The sequence below is a fragment of the Dromiciops gliroides genome, chromosome 1 (genome assembly GCF_019393635.1).
Source record: "Dromiciops gliroides isolate mDroGli1 chromosome 1, mDroGli1.pri, whole genome shotgun sequence".
NCBI classification, from domain to species: Eukaryota; Metazoa; Chordata; class Mammalia; order Microbiotheria; family Microbiotheriidae; genus Dromiciops; species Dromiciops gliroides.
The window spans coordinates 288,097,175-288,124,292 of NC_057861.1; the positions used below are offsets into that span (position 1 = coordinate 288,097,175).

Here is a 27,118-nt window from a genome sequence, read left to right on the forward strand (position 1 = left end):
TATTCTGGAAGATAGCCAGACTTTAAGCACTGAAAGAATACCTCTTAGTACCCACTTCCACCAGAACCGGGATATTATATGAGTAGAGGATATCAATACCACTAAACAAATGTTGGATATTGTTTTTCCCAAGTTGTGTGTCACAATGCTTCCATGCTTTAGCAAGGCACCCTGGTTGTTTTGCAATGTCCTGAGTTACTTCACCTCCAGTGTCTGCCTATCTGTCACCTGGTTGACCCTCACAGTCACTGCATCTGTGTGCAACGCAGAGGCAAAAGCTCAAAAGTCACTTGGAAGAACCAAATATTATTAAACAGGATTGTTAGCCTACATAAAAAAGAACAAAGAAGCAAATAAAACTCACTTCAATTTGTAATGTGGATTTTTCAAATCTAAATACATTCATAATTATACAAAGATAAAATAGACCTGAAAAACTAAACTTTAGATGTTGGTTTAAATAACTGTTGTATATTTCCTAAAATGGAATAGAAAGGTCAGTATTGATAGTTGCTCTTTTGGTTTGTGTGGAATACAGAGTCAGATTACATGTCTGTTCATAACCAAATAAATTTCATAGACTTTATGGTACGTAGTGCATAAAAATTAGTCTGAGAGTCACAAAGACTTGCAAGTTCAATCATGTGACCCTGGGCAACTAATTTAACTTGCTATTGTTTCCCCCTGCTCCCCAAATTCTAAATGATAAATAATAGACCAGTTTCTAATCTATATCATTGGAGGGAGTTTCCATATCAAGACTGAACTGATGAAAATGCTGTAGAAGTCTTATAGACAGACAAATTCTTCTTTAATAAAACAGTGATCAATCACCTATTATGTGCATAACACTGTTTTCTTTGTATCTCCTCCCAGAGAAACTTAGCAGGAGACAGAGCAGTTGTGAAACTTTTAATTCACTATGCATCTTCATATTGCAAGAATGTTCCACTAAATAAAGCAAACACAATACAATTTATTTATATTTGTAATTAAAAACTCAATTAGTAAATATAGTGAGTTTTAAACAATGTCCTTTAACTAATAACTATGATTTTAGATCATCAATAAAGTTATTCCATTCTACTCAACAAACATTTATCAAGGCCCTGTTACATCCAAGGTACCAGAGATACAAAAACAAACAAATGAACAGATGGAAACAGTGCCTGCTCTCAAGGAGCTTATATTTTACTCTAGGGGTGAGGAATAACAACGTATATGTAGAGGAGGATCTGGATAATTGAAGTCCAGTTCTTCAAATATGTGCAGGGGCTTTGCCAGCCACCAGACCATATGGATACTTGGTGAATCTGTTTCTAGAAATTCATGATTATTAGCGTGGAGGGGCCAGACTCTCCATTTCAAATTATAAACATTTATTCTCTGAATATTTCTTGTCTTACTGCATAGTGAAAAAAAAAAGAGGCTGTTTGATTTGGCTGCTGAAACAGAACTGAGGATGCTCAGGGTCCACCTGAGAATGAAATAATGAGCTTGCAATGAAAATGGCCTGCCCAGTAGAGAAATGTTAATCATTTTCCTGCTCATAAAGTGTATGAAATTGTTCTCTGAACTCTAGAGGGCTAGTGGGAGAGGGTATTCTTTTCTCACCTTCCAGTGGGTCAAATTGTGAATGCATAGGATTGTGGGTATGCTTGAGTATGGTAGTAGACCACTTCTTGTCTGTGTCACCTTTCTTTTGTATAGGGTCATGTGCACTTAAAAAGGTAATAAGAGCTATAGTTAAATGATAGGGGCCTAGATCAGAATTTTTCTGTAACCCTAACCCCCTTTCCTCCCCCGCCAGCAATCTGTTTGATCTAGTCAAGAGTCTATAACTGCTGTAGTTCAGATTCCATATCCTTGAGCAGATGAGCAATTCAGTTATTTGACAGGAAAATCCTAAAATAACAAAATTCATTTGGTCAAATCATGGTAAAAACTACTTCAACTAGCACTTTAGTGTTATCCCTAGAACTCTAAAGAGGAAACTGTAGCCAGCCTTGTTCTGAGAACCTGACTTTCTAGTTTCAATAAAAGTTGGAATAATAATGATACCCAGAGTATATAATCGCTATAGAAATAACAATATTTTCACTCTAATGAATCTGTGACACATCCAGCAATTCAGGAATCACCCCAAAGACATCACTTTGCAAGCCAAAGATTCTTCATGTTTAAGTGCTAGAAATTAACCCCAATTTCATTCTACTCCTGGCCTTAGAGACCTGACCTACTCTCTTTTCCAAGAGGGGTAAACCTGTATGGGTTTTTTTAGGGTAAAAGAAGTCAGGTACATGTGGCAAGTTTGTCTTTAGTTTCCCAAATTAGAGAGGTACTTGCCACACAAGAGGTTGTTTCTTTGTATACTGATTTCCCCATAGTGCTTTAGCATTAATATTAACCTTTCTGTTGTGTTGAATGCCTTCCAGTAAACTCTCAGGCATGTCACAGATTGGAGACAGAGAGAGAGAGAGAGAGAGAGAGAGAGAGAGAGAGAGAGAGAGAGAGAGAGAGAGAAGGTGAGAGGAGGGGGAGGGTAGAGGGAGAGAAGGAACTGACAAACTAAATGGAAGTGGGATGATTCTTAACAAAATGGGCAAGTTGTGTGACCTTAGATGACTCACTAAAGGTTTCTAGGATCCCCTACATTTCCTCATTTGTAAAAATAAAGTGATTGAACTAAATGATTCTTAAGGTCCCTTCCAACTTATAAATTTCATGACTTTAAAATTAGACTTTAAGAATTCATAAAATTGTATTATTCAGTACAGCACAATTGTGGTATGGGAAAATGATTTTTCTACCTACTCAGAAGATGAATTGGAAAGAGAAGAAAAAAGGCAGGGATAAAATAAGACACTGCATCAAAGATACCACTATGTATTGCGATAGTATTGCCAACCTACCCTGCTTTCTTTTTCTTACACATGACACTCCTTCTGGAGATTCCTAACATCTAGAAAACATTCCTTATACCATTTTTCCTCTTAATATCCCTTGTTTCCTTCATACCTCAGCCCACTTGCCACCTATGGCACTTTCATGGTCTAAAGTAGCCAAATTCAAACAGTTTTATTGTTCTCTTGATGTAAAAGTGGTGAAGATTTTGATCAGAACAACCCTGAAAGAATGTCTACTCAATGATACAGTGATTATGGTCTGTGAAACATGTCCTGATTCTCCCAACCCCATTGCCTATTGACAATGCTCTCCTCCAATACTTATTTTTATTTTATTGGGTCTGATTGTACAATGATTAACTGTGATGGACTTAACTCTTCTCAGCCATACAATGATCTAAGACAATTCCAAAGGACTCATGATGGAAAATGCTCTCCACGTGCAGAAAAAAAGAACTGTGGATTCTGAATACAGCTTGAACCATACTGTTTCTACTTTTTTTGAGGTTTTTCCTTTTTTGTTCTGATTCTTCTTTTACACTATGATGAATGCAGAAATGGTTAATGTGATTGTACATATATATCAGACCTTTTGTCTTGGGGAGGGGGAAGAAAGGCAAGGAAGGGAGAAAAATTTGGAACTAAAAATCTTATGAAAACAAATGTTGAAAACTGTTTTTATATTACCAGGAAAATAATATAATACTTTTATGATTTTTTAAAAGAACATATTGCAATGGCTATTATGACACCACTAAATCTTTATTTTTTCCTTTGTTTTTTTTTGTTTGTTTGTTTTTGCAGGGCAGTGGGTATTAAGTGACTTGTCTAGAGTCACACAGCTAGTAAGTGTTAGATGTCTGAGGCTCATTTTGAACTCAGGTCTTCCTGAATCCAAGGAGAGTGCTTTATTCCCTACATCACCTAGCTGCCCCCTCAGCTAAACATTTTTCCTCTTGAATGTGGGAGTGCTAGGAGAATAGGTTATTGGGGAGGCCGAGGCAGTTTCTGGCCTTGAGTAAGTTTAATTTTGAAAGCCTTGAGGAGACTGAGAAAAGGGCTCACAAATATTTGCAAATTGTTTTCCTTTCTCTTCTTTGCCTGGTAAAACATTTTGCTGAATAAATTTGGTCCAATCAAAAAAATATTATGTTTGCATTTGGTAAGAACTTCTATATCTACAAACCTCCTTTAATAGAATGTAAGCTCCCTGAACTTGAAGGCTGTTGGTTTTTGTTGTTGTATTGAGAGCAGTTAGCCTGAAACAAGATAGAGGCTTAATACATGCTTGTTGATCAGTTAAAATAATGTGGTAGCAGGCCAGTTGAACCCAATAATTCACTGAGACATTGGATAATTTTCAACTCTGAATGAAGACCTGAATTTAAGAAACCCTCCTCAGATATGTACTAGCTCTATGATCCTGGGAAGCCACTCAACACCCTGGGAATCAGATTCTTCATATGTTAAAATGAGAGGATGGTGTAATCCATGGCTTCTCAAGTCCCTGGTAGGTCTAAATCTGTGAGTTTATAATACAAAAATTTCAATCCTCTGCTTCTTGGAATTCAGTGTTGCTACCTACCAATGTTCTAAAATTTTGAACACTAGCTCCTCCCAAGAATTTTAGTAAATTATCTTCAGCTACCATCTAGATATCTCCATTTAATGTCCCACAATCACTTCAAATTCAACATGTCTAAGCAACATAACTATCTTAAGAAGTCGTCTCCTGATGTTGTTCCTAATGACTTTATTATACCCTTAATCATTTATGTTTTAAATCTCAGAGTCCACTCAGTTATGAAATTCTGTTAATTCTGCCTACATATCCTTTTGGATCTATCTCTTCCTTCCAGCTCTCATTTAAACCAGTCCAGTTTTTTGGTTGCCCTCTGGACAACCCTGTGAAGCTGTGGACCTGTTGAGTTTTCATTTCTGACTCCCTGAGAGACTTTGGAAGAGATTCAGAGAGGAAGTTTGATAGAGACACTGGTCAAGGGAGGAGGCAAGATGTGGGCTTCAGTGAAAAGGAGGATGCCAGTGCTGGTATCCTATTTTGATTCTCAGTGTCAACAACCCCAGACAGATATTCCTATGAGTGAGGGTGAAATTATTTTCTCCCTGGTGGAACTGAGATTTCATCATGTTCCCAAGTGGCAGGGTTCTCTAACTTTTGTGTATTGTATAACCTAACCTGTATGGCTTTCCAAATTATTAAATTTCTTCTTGTTTTTATAAATATATTTGTTCACTATCTGTGATTTTGTGTAATAATTTTATGGTGGGAGAAGAACCTAAATTGCCAAGATAAGGTTAACTGTTAATCTCTAAGGCAGAAATACTTTCCTCTCCTTCTCTCAGTGCCTAGGTGATGTACATTTTATCTGGAACTTTACCAAAGGAGTCATCTGCATAGACTGCAAATATGTGATTGTGATTGGTAGCTCTAATTCCAAGTGTCATATTCTGCCTTCCCTCCACCTGCAAACCCCATCCAACAGGAGAGAACAAGGAGTTTATGGCCAAACACAGCCATTCTCCTAATCCTCATAAAGGTGGAACCACGGTGTCCCACCCATTTGGAGTGGGGATTCCAGATCCATTAGTAAACTCCAGTTATATGTGGTCCAGATAAGCCTACTTTATTACACAGTAATTATGTTACATTGCTTCCATCCTATTCATTTAGTTTTATCTCTCCTTGGTTACCTTCATGTATTCCACATAGGAGTTAAATACAACTATTGACTATCTTCTGGCAATGGGTAAATTATTGTTTAAACTTTAGCTTCAGTCCCCAAGTTGTAGGCTTGGATAAATTTTGATATGTCTCCTCTTTATTCAGAAGAAGAAAAAAATACAATTCAATAGTGGGCTCTATTAAAAGAAATTTTACCACCTTTATAATTTAATAGATGGTTTTGGGAGTTGCTTTGGCCAATATTTTTACTGACTTACTCTAAATCTGGTAACAAGCCTGTGACAATTTAGCTAATCTAGTCTTCAGAGAATGAATATACAGTTTATCACTAGGTCTGCATTTGAAAACTTTCAAGTTTGGTTGAACCTGCCAGAGATTTTTTTCCACTTCTACTCATTGTAATGTGATGCAGAGCTGAGGAGCAAGCTGATTTCAAGAACGCTGGGCAAATATAGAGAACGGTACTATGAGATTAGAATTCAAAAACCCACAATAACCTGTACACCATGATAAGGCATACATTTAAGAATTCCGAAGGGCTGATGACAATGGTGATGATGGAATGATGATGATGTTACCTTTTCGGTGGGATATGACTTTTTATTACAGGTGAGACTTGAAGCTAGGTCTTCCTGAGGTCAGCTGATAGAGGTGAGCTCTCTATCCACTTTGTCATACTTTCATAGCATGTATTATGAATCCATAATTCTTACACTTGTGTTAGTCTCAGTTAAAAAAACATTTTTATATGTTATGTTATTTGATCCTCTTTACAAATCCATGAGTGTGTAGGGAAAGTATTGTTATTCTCATTTTATATATGATGAAAGTTAGACTCAAAAAGGCTCAATGGTTTGCCCAAATTCATAAAATTAATAAATGAAAGGGAAAAACTCCAAGTTCATTGTTGTTTTGACTACATAATTTTGCATCCTTTTCATGGAAAATATTGGCTTTTTCAGCTATCAGAATTATAGCTGCAAACCATCCAAGGATCGTATAATGTGATCCATTTGCTTCCATTTTATACAGAAGGAAATGGAGTCCTACAAAATTTGCCTGGGGTCACATATCTACTGGATTTAGGAATGGTAGGTGGTGAGAAAGGGAGAGAGCTACTGGGGAAACATTGTCATTTATACTCCTTATATAAAGCCTTAGGTAATTGGTGATTAGAGGGAAGGATGGAAAAAAGAGTGGTACATTTGTGTGTGTGTGTGTGTGTGTGTGACAGAGAGAGAGACAGAGAAATAGAGATTGAAGCAGAGACAGAAGCAAAGAGGAGACAGAGATACAGGAAGAGAGAGGGGAGACATGCGGTCATGGAAGTGTGGTGGAATGAAAAGAGCATTGCATTTGGAATCAGAGAAATTGGGCTCAAAGTTCAGCTCTGTCACTTACTACCTGTGTGACCATAGGCAGATAATTTGATCTATCTTGACTTTAGTTTCTCTATTTGTAAAATGAGCATGTATGACTCTAATCTCTAAGATTATATGACTATATGATATAATATTATAACCAGATTGAAGTAAGTGGGGTGTTGGGTGACAGGGAAAACCATGAGTGTAGGATCAAGGGAAAAAGGGGAAAATGGACAGAAAAAAGCTCTGGCCACCACCCTGTATCTCTAGTCTCTTAATCTTTGGTGTAAGCACAGGGCACCTGCTTCCTTCTTACCTACTAGAGTAGGGCAGTGGAAAGAAGTCCAGTCCTGGAGGCAGAGAATCTTGATTCAAATCCAGCCTCTTCTGCCTTCTATCTAAGTGAATTGGGGTTAAGTCCCTTTACTTGTCTGGGATTGTTTCCTCATCTGTAAAATTTGGAGATTGGAAAAGAGGAGCACTATAGTACTTTCAATCTTTACATTCATATGCCTGTATACTATATATCTCTAAAGGGATAATCAAAGACCTGTGCTACCAAGCAGTCTCACATGGTAAACCTTCTAGAAAAGAATGAAGGCTCTTGTTAAGGGCTCTGGGCCATTGGTATGCACCCTGCGAAAATTCATTTTCCCTGAGCACATCCACAAACATTAAGTCCTCCTTCAAATAAAAAAGGAGGTTGGAGACTAACTGAGGAACAGATTCAATTTTTCAATATGGCATTAATAGTGGGAAAGCAAAGAGACAGATTGTGTTGACAAGGAAATAAGAATGGATAATGCATTTAATGGCATGTGTTCTAATGGAAAAAATAACATACTTCATGAGATTGTCATACTTGAAAAAAATGTGGCTACCATTCATTGTTCATATATGGATGAAAAGGGTTTCTATGGTGGCAGTGTATAAATCATATAAAAGAGTACATTTTGGTAATAATTTCAATGAAATAAAGTAGAAAAATCTTTCCTTTTGCTTGCCTTCACTTTCTTTTCTATTATGCATTCCCTGAGTGTTCTTTGATTGTATATTCAATAATAATGTTAGTAATAATGCCAACATACATCTAAACAAGAGAACAGTGTGGATCAGTGATTAGGGCAGGATGGAGGACAGAGGCAAAGCTATGTTTCTACCAGAACTCCAACTGAGATAATTCAGTAATACTACAATTCATCAAAACAGTAAGAAAGGATCCCTAGTACAAGCACCATAATGAAAGGAACCCTGGATATTGCATTAGAAGACCTGAATGCGAATCTTGTTCTGCTATTTACTATTTGTATGATCGAAGGGAGCTATTAAATGACTCTGGGCCTCAGTTTTCTTCTTTGTAAAATGAGATACCTAAGGACATATCCTGTGAGCCCTCATGAAGGGACCATGTTTGCAAGGGAAAGAATTTTGATCCATATAAGAACACAGATGGCCAAGAGCTCTTGGCCAATTATAGGAAATGGGTGATAACTGAACAGTAAAATTAATGAATGGGAAAGGACACATTTGGAAGTGAAGGAATGTTATTTTCAGATTTCTTATGTGGAAAATCTGACAGTAGAATGTAAGTGATTTTTTTTTTTTCTGGAACTCAGTGGAGAACACAATTTCTATGGTCTCATGCTTGATTAGATCTGTATCTCCTCTTCAATGTTGTCAGCAGCTTCAGAATGAGGGGTAAAATGATAAGGTTGCCTCATACTTGTAGGACAAAATAAATAAATCAATTAGCCAACAATGAAGAAATTTTAGTGTGACACCATTCTGAGCATGACAAATAGAAGAAAAGTGGGTAAAGTCTAATTTCTGCTTATATTTTGTAGGGACTGAAAGCCATATTAAATTCATTTGAATTTTCCTTCCTTAATATAAGACATATACAAGCTACCTTGATAGAATGTAAGTTCTTCAGGTGTTTGGAATATATATATTTTTAATTTCTGCCTTTTTATCCCTAGTATTTAGTGTAGCGCCAAATCTATGTTTCTGTTTAACACCATGCCTGACACATAGTGAGCCCTTCATAAATATTTACTAATTGATGAATTAAATGAATTTTAATTGCATTAAATGCTATTCATTGGCATTATGAATTACATTGAATGAAGTTAGAAGAAATTACATTATAGGGGTAGATAGTTCGTAGAAAAAGGTCATAGGTACACCTGGGTGGCACAGTGGATAGAGCACAGGACCTGGAGTCAGGAGGACCTGAGTTCAAATCCGATCTCAGACACTTACTAGCCATGTGACCCTGGGCAAGTCACTTAACCCCAAATACCTCACCAAAAAAAAAAAAAAAAGAAAGAAAAAAGAAAAAGTTCATAAAAGAATAATTAGATGAAAAAGGATAAAATGAGCTTTTGCCACCAAGGTCTTGGTTACAGTGTATTCGTAATGATGCTGTTAACAGAAATACTAACAAACAAAATGAAGAAAAAACATTGATCAGGAAGTTCTTTAGGTGCCTTAACTCCAGGATAATGATGTCATTTTAGTCCCCTTTGAAAACAGTGGACAACCAGCATAGATAATGATGAAGAATAATTGCCATGCATGTAATATTTTGAAATATATTATCTCATTTGACCCTCACATAAACTTTATTGGGTAGAAAACCTTGGGATTAAAAAAAAAGGAAGAAAAAGAAAGAAAGCCTAGAGATCATAGAGTTAGAGTCGAAAGGGGCCTCAAAGGTGAATGATTTAAATAATATATATTTTGTTAACTGTTTCAACAGATTTAGTTTTCTTTGTAATCCTATGTACTTTGCTTTATGCATTTAACATACTATTCTGAAAAGAGGCCCATAGACTGGATGAAGCTTCCAAATGGATGCATGGCACAAAAAAATATAAAAACCCTTGATCTCATTCAACCCCTTAATTTTATAAATGAGAAAACTGAGCCCCAGGGGTTTAATTATTTTGCCCAATTTCATACTAGTAGCTGATCCAGGATTAAAAATTAAGTTCTTTGACAACAAACCCAAGGTTCTTTCCTCTATACTATACTATCCTTTAACAGATAGTACAAGTATTGTTTTACCAGTTTTGTAGACTAGGATGCTGAAGCTCCGTAGGTTAGTGTCATATACAAGATGGTCAACGGAAGAGCCAGAAATAGATCCATGCTGTTCTGACTCTGGGTATTGTTACTTCAAATATATCACATGCCTAATGTCAGGTTACCACAAGAAACATCCATTAAACATATAAGTGTATTATACTGTTCTAGGAACTATCACAAAAGAGGTGAATATTTGTGGTGCTTATTCTATAAAATGTAATTTGAAATGACTCTTCTGCAAATATAAAATCACTGTTTTATCTATATAGTGACAATAACAATTGACATTTATTAAACCCCTACCGTGGGTGGAGCAAGGTGCCGATTCTTCAGAGAGAGACAAAGTTTAGAGAAGCCTTTGCTAATGTGATAAAAGAGGTTATATTTCATGAAAGGGATAAGGCATGAACAGAGAGTAAAGCAATAGACTATGTTATACTTGAAGAAGAATGTTGGGATTAGCCAGGAGAATCCTGAAAGGCTTTATTGAGCAGGTGCCACTTGAGTTAGGTTTTAGTGAAAACTTGTAGGAAATTAATAGGCAGAGGTTGGGAGGGAAGGTATTTCAGGCAAAGGGAATAGCATGAACCAAGTTAAGAAGTCATTAGAATGGAGAACATACTTTGGGAGCAGAGAGTAATCCAGTTTTTTTGGAACATAAAATATATAAAGGGGTATATTAGGAAATTATGTTGAAAAGGCAAGGTAGTAACAATTTGGATAAGAGCTTGAATTACAGGGATTCGTGGATAATTTTTACGCAGAGAAAATCATCAGATCTATGCATAGGAAAGATGATTTTGGCAGTGATGTAAAGGTTAACATGGAGTGAGAAGAGAATGAAGATGGATATCTATAAGAAGACTATTTCAATAGTACAAGTGGATGTTAAGAGGGACTGACAGGTAATGAGGGGGTGACAAGGGGAATAAAGAGTATAGAATGGGAGTTTTGGAGGTGGAATCAATAGAACTTGAGAACAGATAACACAAAGGTTATCAATAAGAGAATCTAGATGAATGAATGGTGGTACCACAGACAGAAGCAGTAAGTCAGATAGTAGAGCAGATTTAGGGGTAAAGATAATGAGCTCAGTTATAGATGTTGAATTTGACATTCCTGTGATTATATCAAGGAGAGTAAATCTTTTAAGCATCTTTACTCTGAGTAAATGTCCAGAGCCTTATAATAAATATGGAACAATATTGCAACATGTGTAGTTGTTTTCATATCTCTTGTACTATGTCAGCAAAAGGTCTTTGCTGATGCAAGCTGATGCCTGTGTTCCTGTGATGTTGCACATAGTGATTTGAGATTCATTTGCATAGAGGTGGTATTTGGAATCATGGGAGTGAAGGCGATTGCTAAGGGAGAGATAGTAGAGAGGGAAAGACAGAACTTAATAAACTTATTTATTAAGTGAATAGGAATCGTTATAGAGCAAGCAAAAGATACCAAAAAGAAGAAAATATTTGAAAGGTAAGAGAAAAAACTATGAAACTATACTGAGGCAAAAGCCAAGAAATGAGAGGAATTTAGTAGAAATGGGTAGTCATCAGAATTGAATGCTTCAGAAAATTAAGGGGAATGGAAATTTTTAAAAACGTCAATAAATGTGGGCATCTAGTAGTGCAGTAGATAAAGCACTGGCCCTGGATTCAGGAGTACTGAGTTCAAATCCTGGCCTCAGACACTTGACACTTACTAGCTGTGTGACCCTGGCCAAGTCACTTAACCCCTATTGCCCTGCAAAATAAAAAAATAAAATAAAAATATAGAAAGTAAAAATGTGGCAATTATATGAGCACTGGAGCAGTCTAAGCATCATGAGGGGAGAAGAGGGAAGCCTGATTGGGAGGAATAATAGAAATGGTGAGGGAGTCCAAGCATAAGGTACCCAATCCCTTTTCCTCAAGAAATTCATCAGTGACATCAAAGAGAGAAGGGGGGGGGGTTAAAAGACACGAATAGGGGCAGCTAGGTGGCACAGTGGATAGAGCACCGGCCCTGGAATCAGGAGTACTGAGTTCAAATCCGGCCTCAGACACTTAACATTTACTAGCTGTGTGACCTTGGGCAAGTCACTTAACCCCAATTGCCTCACTAAAAAAAAAAAAAGACACGAATAGATTTACTAAATTTGAGGTATTGAGGAGATGTTTGTAGTCAAATGCATCAAGGCAGAAATGAGGGAGAAACTGAAGGTTCATGAGAAAACTTGCTATAGCAAGGTCCTAGAGATGGGCAAGTGGGTAATGGAATAAAGAGCAGACGGGTATCATTAATGTGTGGAAAGGAGGGAGTTTAGATGATTCTTACAATCTTCGTGTAGGAATGGAGGAATTAAATTAAGAGAACTCTCATCAGGAGACTAACATTCTCTATTAAATATAAGGTTAATTTAACTGTAATAAGTGTGATGAAGAGAAGAGGGGAGAAGAGGAAGAAAAAGGAGGAGAGGAGAGAGGAGAGAAGAGAAGAGAAGAGAAGAGGAAAGAGGAAACGGAAGAGAGAGAGAAGAGAAGAGAAGAGGAAGAGAAGAGAAAGGAGAAGAGAGAAAGGAAGAAGAGGAAGAGAAGAGAAGAGAAGATGGAAGAAAAGGGAAGGGGAAAGGGGAGGGAAGGAAGGGAAGAGAAGAAGGGAGAACAAAAAAAAACAGAGAAGGGAGGAGTAAGTAGAAGAGACTCAGAAGGGAAGAGAAGGGAAAGGAAGAGGTCTGGAATACTTCTTGTGAGATGGGAAATTTATAAAGTCTAGAGTAGAAAGATTTTTTCAACAGCAGTAAGTAATCAGTTGGGTAGTAATATACCACATAGATAGGTATTCAATAAAAAAAAAAAACTTTAAAGTTTCTAGTTAATTTGAACTTGGACAGCTATAGAAATGGTATGTGTCTATATGTGTTTATTGAGATAACATCAAGATGTGATTCCCCCTACAGAAATAAAGATGCTCAGTAGAGATGACCAGGAGAGGTCATTAAGTTTTAAAGTCCTTCAGATAATGACTAATTTTAGGACCTCCATAACCTTTATAGAAGTAAGGATGCTATAAAATTTACAAGATCAGAGAATCCATAAACCCAGTAGGGACCCTCAAAAACCATGATGGGCAATCTCATCATTTTAAAGGTAAGTAGTTAATGTCTCAAAGAGGTTAAATGACTTGGCCAAGATCATACAAGTAGTAGATGACAGAATGATTCCATTCAATTCAACAAACATTTATTGAGCACCTCCCATGTTCTGGGAAATGTACTAGGTACTGGGGATACAAAGTTAGATAAAATAATCCCTGCATTCAAATTCTATATTCTATTGGGGAGGAAATGCCTTGCATATAAAATTTAGTTCTAAATATAATCCAAATGATGTTCATGGAGGGGGCACTGATGAGTGGAGGGTACAAAATAGGTTTCCAGTAGGAGGTTGTCCAAGGGCCACCTGAGGTGAGGTTTCATGGAATCTAGGCATTCTACAAGTCAGAGGACAAGAGGAAATGCATTTTAGGCATGAGGAACAGAATGTAAATTAGTATTGAATCCATTCTCTCTACCTTAGAATTGGCTTGGGTTGCCTAGAGCTATCTGAATAATTCAAGTACTTTGATTCCTTAGTGCATATCTATTAGGAAGAAATTGAGAAGTTGTATTGCAACAGTTCTGGAACATTTTTGCTCACTACACAAGTATTTTTGCTTTGAGGAGTTGAAGCTCAGTGAATATTTAAGTTGCAAGTGAACAATTTCCCTTCTTTAAGAACAGTCATTTTTTGAGTTCTTTAGGCATTCAAGGTCTGAAAGATTTTGATGTTAGTGCATACATTGATAGCCCATAAAACCCAAGGGGTCTTTATCCCAACTGTTATTTACATTGACAAATTGGATCATCAAAGTGTTGACTAGTCCATCTCTTCTGCAGAGTTCTGTGGGTAACAGAAAGAGGTGGAGTTTTCTCTAATTTCAATAGCTTGAGACTTCATTCTAGTGTATTATCTTCCAAATCAATAGCCAGTTACAATTAGTATCTCCCTTATATTAGTGACTGACCAGTGATTAGCCCCTCAATATATTTAACCAGTTAATTATAAATTAGTCTTTACTACGGGATATTTCTGAGATGATAGAACAGAACAGAAGTACAAAGATAACCTTTCTAGCTAAGGACACACCCTTCCATTTACTAACTTGGTCCTTTGGGAGATTGGGCTCAACTTTAAGAGGTTGCTACAAGCATTTGGCCTACAAGCTCAGTTCTAAATGTGGCTTAACATTAGAAATATCTCCTTTACTGCAAGGAATAGTGTATTGGATGCTGTAGGTGCCCTCGCTACCACTGGGTCAATTGGTCACTGGTATCTCACCAGGTATAGGTGCTGCAAAATCATGTTTCATTTCAGTTGCTGGACCTCTTCCAATGTCTCACCAAGTTTCCATGGTTCATGGAGCATGGCTTCTGGGAAGTTGTAGTATAAACTTCAAGTGTTTTGAAGCTCATATATGTACAACCATCACCAATATTCCTTCCCCTAAAAGCTGAAAAGAATAGAGAGACAGAAACAACAGTAGGGGGATTATACATACTCAGAGGGCTTGGCCAGGTAAGGGATAAACTTCTAAATCCTCTCTCCCCATTAGATTATTACAGAATGTCTCCTCTGTGTAAAGCTGCCTCACTAGGCTTCCAATCATTATACTTTTGTCAGGCCCCATGTAGGCGTGGGCAAGTGGTGATGACGTGAGTTGCCAGCACCATGGCAACAGCTACAACCAGTGGGTGGAGCACTTGGAGGTTTGTGAAGCCCCAGGCCATGGCATGCTGAGGCATAAAAACTCAATAACAATTAATTCTTTTACAATCTGGATTGCTGTCAAGAAAAAAAAAAAGATAAATGTGGGTGTTTTTTGTGAGTATACTAAGTTCTGGATCATTAGTCAATTAAAAGTGTCCCTCTTCACCACACAGTTAGTTGACAGCAAATAATCATAGAATACCTGAGCATGTGAAGAAGTGCTCAGGTCAGTGGCACTGTGCACTCCTTATATTCCTAAGGAATGATTCTTGTTGATCAATAGTCCCCCATTACACGTGTGTTTTGTGAATATCACATTTAATTTATATTCATTAGGCAAGTAAAAGCTATATTAAACAAAAATATTTTTCATTTACCTGCAAAAACATAACATCTAAAATGCTTTGGCTTATCCAGTGATTAACCTTTTGGAAATCACTACTTTATTATAGCTTTAAGAAGTGGAGCATATTTTGGCAGTATGGGTTACCCAGGATGTCAAAGGGTTTAAAGACCTCTAGATTTTAATCACTTTATCTGAACATGGATTTGGTAACTGGGAGTCTCTTGAACTTAGAGATCAATTGGACAAGTTTTTGTGAAGGCAGAGGTTAGCAGAGGAGGTAGTTAAAAGGAAAATCCTTAAATAACAAAAACGCATGTTCTAGCACTGCATAATTAGAACTGTGACATAGGGAGAACGGTGTTTCTTGCTAAGCAGAGAAAATTCAGAATCTGTTGGCCAAGGTTCAAGTTAGCATCAGAAAGAGATTTATTTTGCCAGAGGTCTGGGGCCTTGTCTAACACCTAGTAGCTGAGAGAAAGGCATACTTAAGGAGTAGCCTGGAAAGAACTGCAAGTCATGCTTGATGATAATTGCAGACATCAGCAAGAGGAATCTCCTGATTGGGGATGGCAAATGGCTGAGAATTTTAATAGGCTTCTAGGAGAGGGTGGTTCATGGGAAGGTTTCTTCATGGGTTGTATTTTAGATTTTTTTCTTCAGTTTTTCAAAAAGACTTTTTTCTTTAATTTGGTGAGCTTGATGGTCGAAAGGAGAGAACTTAATGCTTGAAAGGCAGCATAGTGGGTGGGCAGGGTCAGATAGTGCTTCATTCATTCATCTGTCTATCCATTCACTATTTTATTTACATAGCTATCTATTCACTCATCTATTTCTTTTCTTACCTTCAAATTCATATAGAAATTGATTTATTTATCCATGCATCTATATATCCATTTATTTATTTACTTGTTCTTTGTTTTGTTGTTTGTTTCTAGCTAGACGTGGTTTCATTGGCATAGAGAGCTCCTAATGAAGGAAGGAAGAAAGGAATGAGAAAGGTAGGAAGGAAGGAAGAAATAACCCTTACATTACATACATAAGCAGAGTGAAACAAAACATTGCCATATGGGTCACATTAAAAAATGATTGTTTTATTCTGGAGATTAATTCTATATATTAATTCATTATCTCTCTCTTATAAGGTCAATATTCTTTTTCATGAGTCTTTTGGAATCGTTGTTCATCATTTCCTTGTTCAAAATTCTTAAGTGTGTAAAAATTGTTTTCAGAATATTGATGTTAGAGTATAAATTATTCTTCTACTTCTGCTCACTTCAGTTTTCATTAGTTCCTACAAGTCTTTCCATAGCAATTTGAGATCATGTCTTTTCCTCATTTCTTACAGAACAGTAGGATTTCCTTTTTTTCATCCACCTTGACTATATCTTTGATTTCATTAGGGGTAAGGAACTCCTATGGAAAACCCCTTTCCAAGCCAGCAGATGAAGATCAGCTCTTGCTCTGCACCTTACAAACTTGGATGCCTGGGGAATTGAAATATGCTTGGCCCAGAGGCATAACCAGGATCTGAAAGGGAGGATTTAAACCCATGGCTCCTAGGCCAAATTCCTATCCACCAGAGCATGCTACCTTTTACTATATAAATATATTATAATTGCTGTTGTTAATAATAACAATAAAAGGGGGCAGCTAGGTGGCACAGTAGATAAAGCACTTGCCCTGTATTCAGGAGGACCTGAGTTCAAATCCAGCTTCAGACACTTGACACTATCTGTGTGACCCTGGGCAAATCACTTGACCCTTTTTGCCCCGCAAAATAAAAAAAAAATAATAACAACAAAAATAGTAATCATATTTTGGTCTTTGATGAAACATTTGTTTGCTAGATGTTACAGTGTATAGAGCACTAGGCCTGGAATCCGGAAGACCTGAATTCAAGTATGCCCTTAGTATGTAAGTCACTTAACTTCTGGCTGCCTCAATTTCCTCAGCTGTAAAGTAGGTATAATTATCTTATTTACTTTGCAGGGTTGTTGTGAGGATCAAATGAGATAATATTTGGAAAACATTAAGCATAGAGCCTGGCACATGGTATATGCCATATAAATGTTTATTCCCTTCCTTTTCATCTACTTTTTTGACCTTTCCAGAATGCCTTTTGGTTCAAGACTAACCTCTTTTAGGTCAGTCAGTTTGAGTTTCATTGCTCGTTGGCCTGGATAGGTAAGGCATTCAGATACCTTCTCTTATAGTAAATATTTTTGAAAGACTGTGTACTTGAGAAACTGGATAAACAACCCATTCACAAAAGTTAAGCAAAGGAAAACCTAAATTGTAATAAAAGAATGTGGGTCCTGTATTGAGGTGGAGAGGAAAAATTTAAACCTGAAAAATCTCTAGAGATGGGGAAAAAAGAGAAGGGATGTAGAGCTGAGTTAAACTTCAGGATTTTGCTTTTGCTTTTCTGAAAAAAAAATTCCTCACACTAGATTAATTTCTCCCAGTTTGGGCTTAATACTTTTGCACAGGCCTAAAAGAGTAGTTTGTCTTTTCAAGTGAAATAATTGAGAACTGCTGCAGGGTAGCAATGCAATTGAGCAGATTTCAGGCTCTGGCAGAAGCTATTCTAGAAGCAAAGCTCCCCAGATACTCATTCAAATGCCCTTGTTCAAACACGTAATGAAAAAGGAGCAGGAAGAATTATATAATCTCCCACATAATGATTTGCAAAAGTCAAGGCTGCCTTCAAAGATTAAGGGGTAAAATAATTAGGAGTCACAGGGACACTGTCAAAGAAGTGATGACAAAAATGTTTACTCTCCTCTGACAGTACCTAGGCTACAATTCTAAAGGCTGAGATAGAGAGAGCATAAGTGCAAGAAGGGAAGCACATTTTTAAACATCATTGCTCTCACAGACCAGCTTGGGCAGGCTGAATTTGACTCATAGTGGAACTTGGATATTTGTTTTCTTTGGTAAATGAAATTTTTAGAGGTTGAAGAGCAATGACATATTCATGAATGATCTGATTAGAGAGACCATGATAAATGAGGGAGAAAGTGATAAAAGCTGAGTTTTATCTTAAATAAAGAAAAATATGGCACTGTGGATTTATTGAATCATACTGCTCGGGTGTGTAACCAATACCCAATGAAGACAGTACTTGTAAGCAAGTAAATTCAATTTTATTTTATATTCTTTAATATAAAATTTATTTTTATCTTTAAATTTATCTTTAAAAATTACTGATGTCTTTTGTTTTTACACCATAGTCCCTCCTGATGAGCCTTGCCTTATTATGGAAAAAACAATTAAGCTAAGCTACCAAAGAGTGTGACTGCCAGTGTATTCAATACCCCATACCCACAGCGCCCTCTCCTCCAACTCTCAATTGAACATCTCTTCTTCAGGGAGTGAATTGGTTCCTATAATTGCATAGTATCCAGGTTTGTTTAACTGTTCATTTATTTTACATCACTGATATCTTTGGAGCATTTTCTGGTTCTACTTTATGTAGGTTCATTTTACATACAAGTTAGAGTAGCTGGTCTTTGGACAATAGTCTTTCTTTTCAGTTACAAAACCCTAGTTGTAGCTGGATATAGTCTAGGGCAATTAGAATAAATTCTACCTAGTAAGTTGAGAGAAATTCACTAGGAATCTTAAGGGAGAAAATTTTGCAGAAATTAGATTTCTTTGTCAGTTCACGAACCAGTGAAGAACACTAATTTAAGTAAAGTAAATATTATTGAGTTGTGAGAAACAGACTATGAATCATTCAGTAAAACACAGGAAGACTTGCATGAACTTATGTAGATTAAGACAAATCAGGACAACTATGTAAACAATTACTAAAACAAAGTAAACAAAAATAATACTGAAAGTCAGCTATATTTCTATTAGTCACAATAACAAATTGTAGAAGACATTGTCCTGGAGAATAAATGATGAACATATAGTACTCCCCTCCTTTGGGGATATGGATATGAGTACTTTTGCTCAGTTTTGCTTAACTATTTTGCTTTGTTACTGTTGTTCTTTATGACATGATTGAATATGCATGAGGTATATCAGTAAATGATGGGATATAAATAAAAACAAAACCACATTAAATAATTTTTTTTTAAAAGCATCAAAATTTGTAGTCATCTAAAATGGGCCTGGTGTTGGTGGCTATGTCTTTCTTGAAGACACAGAGTGGTGGGATTTTTGCACTTTGGGAAAGCTTTTTAGACATCACGGTGAGCAGGTGTACTTATAAAGGGAAGTCACTTTATTGGGAGGTTGGCCTTAGTCTGGCATTGCATCACTAGAAATTTGATGGAGAGAGAGAGAGATATCTCTAGTCAGACCAGGAGCTCTCTGGAGGCATCCCACTAAGATGGTTCAGAACAGAACTGTTGGGAGCTGCTTAGAACATCAAGAGGAGCTATACCTGTCACTGCTTACTGGTAGCTGCATAGAGTAACAGGAAGAGACATCTGTCGGGGGCGGTACCTACTCATGATTCTAAGTGACTAAAGCTATATTCAGACCTTTCAAAGAAAGCCAATCTTTGAAGGGTATCTATTCTTCAAGGACTCATTTATAGATTACTATTGTTTTTCTCTTTTAAATAAAACTTTATTCTTTAACATTGTGAAATGTTCCCTTCTAAGTGAGGAGTCAGTTTCAGTACCAAGTGTATGCTTTATGTTCTACCAAGTTGTCTGATGAGAACTATGAAAAAAGAGTTAAAAAAAGTCCCCAGAGTGTACCTGAGTCCTTTTCTTCTAGAAGGGTTTTGAAAAAAAAAAGTTTATAGTAGGACCATTGAAACATAGGATTAAGAGCTGGAAGTACCTTGGAGATCATCTTACCTTGACTTGTCATTGGAAAAACAAGGAAATGAACTCAGAGAAATTAAATAACTTGCCCAAAGTCTTATAGAGGTTAAATGGAAGATCTGGGAACTGAACTCAGGCCTTGTGACTTTAAATATGGTGTTCCAGATTTTAACCTTTGGTCTGATGACTGCTACTTGCCCAGAATTTAAAGCTAGCTACTATAGTTAAAAACTCAAAATTTTAACAAATGCAACATCTGGAAACATCTGGGCACTTTATATATTAAAGGTTTGACCAAATCATCTCTGAGGTTCTTCTTTCAGTTCTCAGATTCTGTGATCCCATAAACATCTCAATCATCTATTTCTAAAAATATGATAGATTTTGAGTTGTAGAACTTGAAATTTATAGAATTATCCAATGAACACAGAACATACTATCATACCTACTCCCCACTTACTAACAGTGCTAGTCAAAACTAATATAAGAGTCCCGAGGGTTTCATGGAAGTGGTACAGCTGTAACAAATTCATGCCAAATCATCATAATACAGCTAAAGGTTTTTGCACTCTAAATAATAAAACACACCTCAGCTACTGGAATGAAGGGAAATAATTTTATTCAATTTGCATCTAAAATTACAAGCTATCCTACAATGTTTATTTGGACTGACACATTTTAATTAGAATAGTCATATTATCAGTGAATATCAAATAGTTCATATAGTACATCATTCATGCACCTGAATAAAAATGACAGGGAATATTAATATGGTAGCCACACAGCACTCTAGATAATTGGTTTTTTTTCTTCTCTTTCTATCACCCTGTTCCATTGCCAGTGGTCACATTTTGAAGTTGTGGATTTGGGGGAGAAGTCTGCAATGGAGAGAAACAAGATAAGACAAATGATCTACTTGAGAGGAAGAAAAAGAAAGAACTTTGATTTAAAGGGCAAGCAAAGAAGTACTATTGCTTATTGATATTCTGAATAGAACAGAGATGAAAACTTTATACATTATATATGCTTTTCATAAATTGTTCATATATGAACCAATGTGAGATTTATGCCACATATTTAACATGTGACAGGTATTCTATTTCATATATGCCATCCATTTCATATATGGCAATTATGTTGTATGTTCCCTATATTACACATTCTCCAGGATTGTTAGTATCCAATTTCCTGCCTCCATACATTTGCACAGGCTTTTTTCTGTCCCTAGAATATTCTCCCTTCTTAGTACCTCTTTGAGGTTTATCTCATGGGCCAAATCATTCAAGAAGATACCCTATTTCCCCAGGTTTTGAGTGTCCCCATCAAATCTCTGTGTGTTTAATTTATAAAAATCTTATACATTCTTATCAGTGATTTCACTGCATCCTCCTAATCAAAATATACAACTACTAGCAATAAAAATTACCTAGATTAGGTGCATACCTCTCAGGAAATGCCTCAAAGGCTTACTTCTGCCTGGTGTAACCTTTCTATAAACAGCCTCATAATGTCTAAGGGTTTTGACCCCCAAGGAGCCTTGTGTCGCTGAAACTGAATTTTTATTTTACAGTTGAGTTGAGAGTATCCCAAGTGCAACTTGTGAAAGTAAACCTTGGTGCCAAAATTGCTGATGATAAGCTCTGGAGTATTGGACTAATGAGGTCACAGGACCATCAGAGTAATGGTTCTCAAAAATATGCTCTGGAAATCCCTAGGCCAAAATATTTTCATAGTGAGGTCAAAATATTTTCATAAGAGGGGCAGCTAGGTGGTACACTGGATAGAGCACTGGCTCTGGAGTCAGGAGGACCTGAGTTCAAATCCAGCTTCAGACAATTAACACTAGCTGTGTGACCATGGGCAAGTCACTTAACCCCAATTGCCTCAGTTAAAAACAAAACAAAACAAAATATTTTCATAAGAATACTGAGACTTAAAAATTTCTAATGTGATAAACATCAATAGATATGATCCAAAGCAAATTTGGGGGAAGTTCATAATAATCTATGAGATTGTAAAGGGGACCTGAGACAAAAAGTATACCCATATATAGAAAGGAAGTCTTTAAATTCTTGGTACCTTCCTTCTAGATAAGGATTTCAGCTCTGAATTCAAAAGCTCAGATTTCATAGCTGCTGGGAGATTATTTTTAAGAGCTTTGAAAATAAAAAAAAGGCAATCCAGTAACTTTGCTGACAGGATTTTTGTTGTTTAAGTCAAGTTATTCTTTTGAAGTTTTAGAAATATTAACTCATGTTAAATAGCAGCTCTCTTGTTTTCACTTGGGGACTAAATTTTGTTTAGTTTGTAATTGACATGAATTTTTAGAACCATAAATATTATTTTGTTCTATAGCATACCTGGAAGTTTTGGATTTTGGCCATGGAATTACTGCGTGTAACAGAGAATGAGATATGCATTGTCAAACATAGCTACCTTGTTGATTTGTTTTTTTTTTTTTTTTTGGACTACACATATTTGAGAGAGAGTGCTGATAATATAATTGCAGGAATTGAAATTGGGAATTGGCAAAAAAAAGACTTGGTTAAATATATTTAAAATGCATAGAAAATTGTAAAAAAGGCAGAAGGGAACAATACAATTTTTTGCCATTTTTAAAAAAAATTTGTTAATGATTGTGGCTTGCAAAAAATAAGTATCTTCTATTCCTTGGCTGCATAAATTCCTCTGAACATTTTGAAATCAAACACATTGTTGCTTTCCTAAAAATGAAATATGTGGAAAAAAAAGTTTTTTAAGTGAGTAGTGAAGTTGTGTCCTTTCCATAAAATTATTTCCATAGTATTTCAAAGGATCTAATTACAGAGAAATGCAATCTGCTACATTATTCTTACATGTATATGTTGTTTTTTCTTTTTTTTTTGGTAGGGCAATGAGGGTTAAGTGACACACAGCTAGTAAGTGTCAAGTGTCTGAGGCTGGATTTGAACTCAGGTCCTCCTGAATCCAGGACCAGTGCTCTATCCACTGTGCCACCTAGCTGCCCCTTACCTGTTGTTTTAATCCAAAATATTTAAGTGGGACATCTAGGTGGCACAGTGGATAGAGCACTGGCCCTGGATTCAGGAGGACCTGAGTTCAAATCCAGCCTTAGACACTTGACACTTACTAGCTATGTGACCCTGGGCAAGTCACTTAACCCCAATTGCCTCACCAAAATAAAAAAATTCAAAAAAAGACAATAAGAACAACAACAACTCTCTTGGCTAATTATGATAAAATTTATATACTTTGATTATATAGAGGAAATGGTGTAAACATTTCAAAAGATAAGGTTAAAGACAAATGAATACAAATAACTGTAGTTGAGTAATACTGTCTTTATCATTGTACTAATATGTATGTCTTGCTAAAGCAGTGAGGAAGATTAACAATTCTCAAACACCAAAATTCTTGGGGGAAAATTCAATAATTAAATTAAGATTGCCAAATAATCACCAGGACTTGGAGAAACTATAGTCATGAAAGCCAATTTATTTATTTATTTTTTAACATTTGGAGTATAGTTCTTGTGATCAGTTTAAAAACAAATCTTGCAAAATGAAGATAACTGGGCTTTGTAGTTCCATTTGATTCTTGAGCCAAAAAATTTGGCTGGCTCTTGTGTACAGCTGCCTTTGGTAAATTACAAAAAAAAAATAAAAAATAAATTATTTCTGGAATATCAAAGATATTAAGAATAAGATTTGTGGTCACTATGCACATAGGGAAAGTGTTTTCTACATTTCATCACATGTATATTGAAATCAATAAGACTAGACAATGAAGACTCTTCCACTGAAGTCATTTGTTCCTCAAAGCAACTGTTTCCCCCTAAGAATATTTTTTAACAACTTAGACATCTAAACAGATAGGGAAAGTCATTAACTGCTGGTGATTTTATTTTTTACATTTCTGGTAACAACAACAAAAAACATTGCTGGGGGCATCTAGGTGGTACAATGAATAAAGCACCAGCCCTGGATTCAGGAGGAACTGAGTTCAAATTCACCCTCAAGACACTTGACACTTACTAGCTGTGTGACCCTGGGCAAGTCACTTAACCCTCATTGCCCCACCCAAAACAAACAAACAAACAAAAAGAAGCTTAAAAAAACATTGCCACCACATCTGGTGCATGGAATGTAAACTGGCTATTGTGAAGAAGAAACATATTAATGTACCAGAAAGATCAAGGAGCTATAAATTGGGAGGCTTGTGGGGGATATTAAAAAGGTCTCTGGGATGAGGGGTGGAAAATTTAGTTTCTAGCCCAGGCTCTGCCACGCATTTCTTAACCTTAGACAAAGTATTTCACCTATTTGAGACTTAGTTTTTGTTTTTTTAATCTCTTAAGTCAAGTTATAAGCCAAAATTATCACTAAGGTCTCTTTAAGTTCTGGCATACTGTGATTGAATTTATAAACAAGTGGAGCCTGAAGAAGATTATGCTTATAATATCACTTCATTTGAATTCTATAGTCTCATTAAAAATCCACCAAGAGGGGCAGCTAGGTGGCGCAATGGATAGAGCACCAGCTCTGGAGTCAGGAGTACCTGAGTTCAAATCTGGCTTCAGATACTTAACACTTACAGCTGTGTGATCCTGGGCAAGTCACTTAACCCCAATTGCCCTCACCAAAATTAAAAAAAAATAAATTTAAAAAAAAATCCACCAAGAAAGAAACTCAGTAAGTGATTGACATCTTATTCTAATGTTTCCATGTATTTGGGAAGTTTTTAGATAACCAATGTGTAGATTCCATATTTTACACAATTTGATATAGACCAACATAATCCCAATGAGCCCAATGACTCCTTGAAAGAACTGGAGCTTAAGGAACCTTTTACTTGCCCAAAGAACTTGTGAACATATAGAAAGAAAAATGAATCACTTTTCCTTTTATAATACAAAGTGCTAGGGCAGCTAGCAAAATTGCCTCATTAAAAAAAAAAATTTTTAAATACAAAGTTCTGTTAATATGTACATTCAGCTACTCCACTGATTATATTCTCAGATGTGAGTTTTTAAAGTGAAAGAACCCATTTAAATTGATGGTCTGTCACTTAAAATTAATTAAGTTTAAGGTCATTTTGAATACAGAATCTCACTTCAGTTCTTAAGGAATTGTGAAGACATGTAGGCCCAAACAGTACCTGAAAAGGAATTACTTCTGTCATACTTATCTGGGGAACATCTAGCCTTTGGGGGTCAAGTCCATTCAAGTTAACCCAACATAGTTACATACCTACTATGTGTAGGATTCCAACCTAGATGTTAGCAATACAAAACCAAAATTGAAAAAGAGCTCCTGCCTTTAAGAAGCTTACATTGTGGGCATGGGGGGTGGGGGTGGGTAGGACAGGAGAATTAAGTACCCTCTGGCTTGCCTAAAAGGTCAACCAATAAACAGATAAGTAAATCCAAGATAATTTGGTAATTTGAGAATAGGAACAACTAAAGAGGTCCAGAGAAGCTTCCAATAAGTGATGTAACCTGGTTCAAGCCTTCAAATAAGCTAAGAATTTTAAGGATAAGGGAGTGCCAATGCATAGAGATGCAAGATTGAAGGTTGTATATGGGGAATTAGTAATCTTATTTGATTGGGCATGTTTATAGGTGGCAAAAGAGGGGCAGTGGATAAGTAAATATTGAAAATAAGAGATATTGACAATAGGGGATGAAAGAGGTTAAGACATACAGAATGTGATCAAGGGCACAAATAGAGATATCAGTTTTGGCATGCATTACAATTACCACTTCATCACAGACTGGGGAGAAGAGAAGGGATGATATGTTGAGGAAATTGAGTTAACTTTAAGTGATGGCATGCTTTTCCTTAAAAGAAAATTAAATTTGCTTTTCCACAATGTTCATCCATTGTGCCTTACTCTACACTCTGAAATATGGTAGGAGAGAAAATACTGAAGGCAAATTTTACCTCTCTCTGTCCCCCCTCTACTCCAGTGATAATCACAACATATATAAACTTCTAAATTTAATGTAGGTGTTTCTATAGTACAAAAGTAGTAGGAAAAAAATCTACTTTTTAAAGTTTTAAAAAACTCAAAATGGTTATTATAAGTAGATATGTTCATTATATACAATACATACTTGATTCAGTTGATTTTAGCAATGTTTTATTAAGTACTTACTGGACACACTAGCTGCTGGGAGAAGATACAAAGCTTCAGACTTTTTTTGTACAGTTATTTTCATAGCTAGTTGTGGGGATCTGTAAGTTTTCAGTTCTTCCAAGGTCATATGATCTAAAGATACATGTATTTACTACATTCCTGGCCTGTGCTATACTCTATGAGCAACCACAAGCCCACTTTTCTGCTCTGCCACTGTGATCAGTATCTCTATTTTTCTGAGGCCATAAGTTTTGCATGCTAGTGCTCCTCTGGAACTAAAAACCAGGCCTATAATCCAGATTGACATATGGACAATGCAACCATGTCCTACACCCAGTGCCACCAAATTGACTTTAATCTCTTTTTGACCAGTTGCTTGATGCACTAACAGTTTATGGGATGAGAGCTCTGGAAGCTGCTGGCTTCCTGAGTTCCAGTCTGCTGTTAACTTGTTAAAGCATTGCCCATGTTGGACTGTGCTCCACTCTCCTCCCAGTGTGACAGAACTTTCCTGCTTATCTTTTAAATTATCGTAGGTTAGAAATTGTTTCACTTTATCTTTTTGTGTGTTTTGCTCCAGATTAATTTTGAAATTTATTTAAAGTAATTTGGAGTGGAATTTAGGAGAGTTCGGGGGAGACTTTGCTTTCTCTGTTACTGTGGCTCCACCTTCCACTGGTTTTGCTTTGCTTTGCTTTTGGAAAAAAGGAAGTAACAAATGTTTTAGGGGCTGTGGGGAAAAAGGCACATTAAAGTACTGTTGGTGGAGCCATGAATGGTTCCAATCATTTTGGAAAGAAATTTGGAAATTATGCACAAAAAATAATTTATGAATTTTTAAAAGAAAAAAAAAACAGCTAGCCTAAATTGCATGGAATCAGGCTTTAGATATAATTTTTACCACAGATATAGTTGCCTGTCCTCATGCATATGACACCTAGTTCCTTTGACTGAATTCTTTTTCTCTCGCTCTTTTTGCTCTCCTAGACTCTG

The 27,118-nt window shown here is 36.3% G+C and overlaps 1 long non-coding RNA gene across 1 annotated transcript in view; it reads left to right on the forward strand.

Moving 5' to 3' along the window:
* The window catches only part of LOC122735221, a 38,978-nt gene extending 15,323 nt beyond the window's left edge, over window positions 1-23,655 (forward strand). The window contains exons 2-3 of the long non-coding RNA XR_006354111.1: window positions 16,136-16,198; window positions 20,829-23,655. This is a non-coding gene — a long non-coding RNA (uncharacterized LOC122735221). The remainder of the gene's footprint in view (window positions 1-16,135; window positions 16,199-20,828) is intronic.
* Window positions 23,656-27,118: the final 3,463 nt, after the last annotated feature.